Source organism: Carassius gibelio, chromosome A11 (assembly GCF_023724105.1).
Source record: "Carassius gibelio isolate Cgi1373 ecotype wild population from Czech Republic chromosome A11, carGib1.2-hapl.c, whole genome shotgun sequence".
Classification (NCBI taxonomy): domain Eukaryota; kingdom Metazoa; phylum Chordata; class Actinopteri; order Cypriniformes; family Cyprinidae; genus Carassius; species Carassius gibelio.
Genome location: NC_068381.1, coordinates 8723255 through 8729254, shown reverse-complemented (window position 1 = coordinate 8729254; position 6000 = coordinate 8723255). Strand labels below are relative to the sequence as shown.

Below are 6000 nucleotides of genomic sequence, written 5' to 3'. Positions count from 1 at the left end.
GTTTCCTGGGTTAGATTCAACTGTTCCGCATTCGTCTCGTGTGAGCTGACTCGCCATCTCGCATCGTCCTCAAAATTGAAATGATCGGAGTTCCAGCATATAAAAATAACTGACCTGTATATATACAAAGGCAACATTAAGTACAGAGAGCATTTGTTGGCCTGCTAAACATTTAACAATAACACTTTCACCGTAATTCAACAACTCAGTCGACATTACGCCATCTAATTAAACAATAAATATCATCATCATCATACAATATGAACACTTGCAACACATACAAGTTACTGATTAACCATCAAACCTCTTCTAACTTGTTATAAACCAGAACTCCTCAGTATCACATTATCTCTCACTCAAATACATCATTGCACATATCTGATTGCATATATGACTGTTTACACAGTACAAAATGTGTACTCACCAAAATTCAAAGAAATAAAAGCATATACTTTTATCTTCTTTGACTCCTCTTTTTAGCTCTTGCTCAAAGTTATACTGTTGCTAATATCATTAGTCTCTTTGAAAAGAAAATGGCTTCTCGCATACTGCAACTAACGTGGTGGGGCGGGACTTCAACATAAACCTCACTTAATTGGACAGTCATTAAAATGTCAATCATCACACTAACTTACTTTTCACTTTGATTTTATATTTTTTTGCACTATTATTATTATTAGTATTTTTTCTAGTTTATTATTTTAACACTCTTTAATTCCTTATTTTATAATAATTTTAAATTATACAGGGTTACATCTGGATCAAAATTCTCGACTGTTTAGGAAACACATTCCAGGTACTGTACAGGTATGAGTGACAGAGGCAAAATTAGCTGAGAATTTAATACTCTGAGCCTATTAGTTATTCCTCACTGGAGGACCTGGATTTCTTGGGATCGCAAGAAGACATTCATTTTCTGGGAACAGCAGAGTCCAGGAGCATCACATTTTATACCACACTTGGCCAGTGAAAAGGGATAGTTCACTCTAAAATGCAAATTCTGTCAATTACTTTCCTCATGTCATTTCTGAACACATATTACTTTAAATATTATTTATATATATTTAAATATCCTGGTCACCGTTTTTCTGTATAATAAAATTAATTGAGGACATGATCAAGATGAAAAAAGAAAATGCCCTAAAAGTGATGCACTGATAGCTTTGTGTGAAGAAAAAATATCAAAATGTATATAATCATTCACTGTTGTAACTGATGTCTGGTTTGTAAATGATTCATTCTTTTGAGTTGGATCTTTTCAATGAATCAGTGGAGCTTGTTTACAAAATTTGTCTGGATGTTTCATACTGTAGCAACAGTAAGATCAGGAGACAAAGTGCTGGAAATGGAAACTAAGAAATCCACAGGTCCACAGTGTGCATTAAGAGACATCATCCCTTTACCTGTGCCACAGTGAAACAGAGCTCAGATTGCTTTAATCAGTAAAAAGCAGCAATGCCAGAGGGACAGAGAAACCTTAAAATTTGATAATTGTTTTCCATTATTACACATTTAAATGAATATTATGGTAAAACTTTCTATGAAGCCCATATTTATAATACATTATAAGGGTATTGTTATGGCGTTATAATGAATGCACAACGTATTATTTAAAAACATATATGAATATTCATATGAACAGTTTTAATATATTATAATATTTACTTATTTGTGGTTCTAGCTTTTAAGAGTATGATGATTTATAACAAATGAAGAATTGCATTCACTTTTACAATGGATTATATTTCTCATAGTTATAATGTATTATAAGTCTCATATCTTGCCATTTTTCTGATGCTACTTAAAGCGGTCACTTATAAGCAGAGGTGGGTAGAGTACCCAAAAACTTTACTCAAGTAAAAGTAAAAGTAATTCTAGAAATATTTACTCAAGTAAAAGTAAAAGTACTAGTCTCGAATAGTTACTTGAGTAAGAGTAAAAGAGTATCGGATAAAAAATCTACTCAAGTAGTTAGTTACTTTGGGTCATATATACGGAGCCTATTTTTATTTAGATATATAGATAAATGTACATAATGTATGTGTGCGTGTGTAAATGTATATATTTCATCAGCCTTTACTCCAATTTATTATAAAACCCTGTCTGTTTACTTAAGTAACAGATATAGGTTTCATGCCATAACATATTTTTAATACGACTGACTTTATATTAAATGTGAATTTAACATTGAAAGTTAATGTGATATAAATATTGCTACTAATCTTTCATTGTTCAGAAAGAGAGCAAATAACATTTACATTATTAAAGATCATTTTCACTGACAGTCTAGATTTCAATCACTCTCAGAAACTCCCATTAAAATCACTGAAACTGTTAACACTGTGAAATCAATATCTTAATTATAGATTCGTACACACATCTGCACTTTGTTGTTTCTGACGAGAGAATTCGCCAGAAAGAGGTGTCAGTGAGCGAGTGAAGGCACCGGCATTTCAGCGATGACTCATCGGAACACCTCCGATTGGCCATTGCATTCATAAGCTTAACAGAATCATGTGTGATTGGTTAATGCACAGTGCTGTAAAAACGCGTCTATCTCTGGCTCAGCGCCAGCAAGCGATCACAGATCTGAATTTAACAGCTGATGATATGACTTGCTGAACGTACTCGCACCGGTGTGATTGTATTAAAATTAATAAAATCTTAATCGGCTATTTTTTGTCTTTTGGAAGCTGCATTCAACTTGACTCCCCTCTGTTATAAGCCACACACGTACAACAAACTAATGTCACAGTGGTATCGTTTACTGTAATCGAATGTAGCTCAAGTTATTACCTGTTAAACAGTAGACAGCACACGCGTTCATCTAATAAGGATCTCCATCGCAAGCAAATAATAGCCTTTGCAGATTTGCTTTCAATTCAGTGCAGTTCCATATCCAAGTTTTCAACGCTGCTGATGATCTTAAACGTTACAACTCTGAGTGAACCGCTTCAGACGCTCAGCGCGTTTCTCCAGGGAACTGAACGACTCCTTCAAACTGATTCATGAACCAATTCACTCGTTTGCCAATTGGTTTGATCAAGCCTTTGAACAGAATTGACTCAAAAGAATGAATCATTAGCGAATGGGCATCGCTCATTGTCCAGAGAAAAGTAGACGGCGCGTTTGGAATAAACTGAACCATTTACAACATTTATTGCATTAAGATAAAGTAACGAGAGGAGCGTCGCCCACAGTAACGAAGTAAAAGTACAGATTTTTCCCAAAAAAATTACTCAAGTAAGAGTATAAAGTACCCATTTTTAAATATACTCCGAAAAGTATTAGTTACCCCGAAAAATTACTCAAGTAAATGTAACGAAGTAAATGTAACTCGTTACTACCCACCTCTGCTTATAAGTAATAATAGAAATAATAATAATAACAAGGATTTTTTTTTCTCAAACAGCCATAAGATAAGCCATAAGTAATAAGACACATTTGCTTTGAACTATTTTTATTGTAATATCAGTTATTTTGATGGCACCCTTTAGACAGCTGTTGATGAGTAAATCTGCAACTACGTCAACTAGCAGCCAATGGAGTATTAGTACTGTATGTCTGCTACTGTAAATATATGCTAACATTTTATTGTGATGTTCAACCAACAGATAATCTGACTATAAATTTCTTTGCAAGTACGTCAACCTATTGAGCATATATTCTTGAGCATACTAATACTCTAATGACAGTTAAATGGCATATAGTTGCTTATATGGAATAAAGTCGCTTATAGTCGATTGATTAAGGGGACCATCAAAATAAAATGTAACCATATAAAACATTGCATATGTTTTTTCAGTTGGAGTATTAAGCTTAATTCCTTTGCGACTGAAGAAAGACATGAACATTTTGGTTAACACGGGGTGAATATTTTATTTTAGAAGTTAACTAATCATTTAACAAAGCTCTTTAAATCATCATGTAATTGTCCTATCATTGTAGCAGAGACTATCCAAAAGGACGCACTTATGTATCATGAAGAGCCATCATCTGATCTGTGTACCTGTAATTTTGTGGATGCCCTTCAGCTTGGGCACAGACAGGGTGATGATAATGCCCTGGGCAGTTCCCACCCACTGCAGCCACTGGCAAATCAGCAGATTGGTAACTCTCATGCTCTTTTGACCTTAAAAAAAAACAACAACACTGACTACCTTTTTTTTTATTTTTTGTTCTATACTTTTATGGCAAAGTTTGTTCTTTCAAAGTTTGAAAACCACTCTCCTGCTTGTATATCAACAATTATTGCTTCTGTGGAGACTACTATTAAAACCCAGCACACTGCTGATTGCACAGCTAACAGCTGCTTCATTCATCAGCTTTATCCAACTGGTCAATTATAGCAGTGTGCAGGTATGACAACATTTAGATCGCCGTTTAAAAAAAAAAAAAAAAAAAAGCAGCATGGAACATTTAAATGGCTTTGTTCACAATCCCCAAATCCCTGACCCTGTGTCTTTAGACATCAGAAAGCCACCACACTATAATGAAATCAAAGAACAACACCACAGCTGAGAGTTCAGCAAGTATGGATGGTGGCCACATGCTCGTATTATAAAGCTTGCTTTGCATGAGTGATTGGTAAGTGGCTATTGGCTAACTGATTCGTTTTCACGGCATGCTGTCTTTAAGATGCTACAGTACTTGCGGAGACTTTTGCTAATGTGCAAATGAAGCATTTTCAGTATGGTAGTTAGTCACCACAAAAAAAAAGTCATGAAAAAACATTAGCGAATGCACTGCATCAGGCAGAATTCCTCCTTAGAAATGTCAGCTGTCCAGTTCTGCAGAGCATTCACGTATTATCTGTTCTTTTTCTGTGCAAGAGGGATCACATTAATAATAGATTGTCAAATAAATCAGTAATGCATATGAATTCATGAATGCTGAAAACATACGTAAGATGCTGAGGTTGGGGAGGGGGGGGGGGGGGTCTTGTATATTTTATTTGATCTCCTCGTAATTGACACACAATGTGTACTTGGATTCTTTCACCATTATAACTGTCAAGATTTTAGATTAAAAAGTATTAAGTATTAGTATATAAGGTTCAGTCTGTTAGTTAAAGAGCTAACATGAAATACCAATAAAGAATACATTCACATATTTTTTCTACATACGTTCTTACATTTCATACAAGGTTGTATAAATTAAAACTAGTTGTGTATTATAAACAAAAAATAATATATTAACATTACTAATTAACTGAATGCATTAATGATAAAAAGTTAAACCTTTGTCAAATGTGTTCAAAGTGTTACCATATAAATGTAGGAAATGTAGGTTTCTCTTAGGTCCTGTTACTGGTAATAATAGTTTTTTTTTCAATGCATTTGATTTCATTTCAGTTTTCTCCTTCACTCTTAAAATGGTTCAAATATTTTAATGTAGTCTTTCAATTAATAAGAGGTAATAAAAGCTGTATGCTTAATAATATAAGAAATGCAGTTTAAAATAATTTTAGATGTTCACACCACAAGTCATTCAAACTGTTTACTACTAAACACAATTATTTCATTTCAGCTAACTACTATATGACATTAAAGACAGGAGTTTAATATAATATAATATAATCAATATAAAATAACATAATAATACGTTTCAAAGATTCTCTTTGATGTAACATCATTTTCCCCTATGGATCTGATGTCTGGCTTGCTTATCTTGTCTGAAGTTTCTAGTTTAGGAGAAACTGCAGAATAATCGGTTCACTTTAAGGCAATAATTAATTCATCACCCATCACTTGGATGTAAACCTGTGGGATTAGCAGACCACTGATCTGTAATAACTATATCAGTCCTCCTATGTGTGATGTGTACAGATTAGCATATAGGCTTTGGCAGAAGGGTAAGAAGGCATCTGCAAAAGCTTATTTTTACTTTTTTGCTCCGTTGACTGTAAACCCCCCAACATAACACGAAATCGCAGTGTTACCTCACCCAACATGAGCTACATATTTAAACACATCTAGCTGCGTAAGTTCGACAACAGCC

The 6000-nt window shown here is 34.0% G+C and overlaps 1 pseudogene; it reads right to left on the bottom strand.

Annotated features, from left to right (window-relative positions):
• Positions 1-1302: 1302 nt before the first annotated feature.
• Positions 1303-6000, bottom strand: part of LOC128022820 (rho guanine nucleotide exchange factor 10-like protein) — an 83607-nt pseudogene continuing 78909 nt past the window's right edge.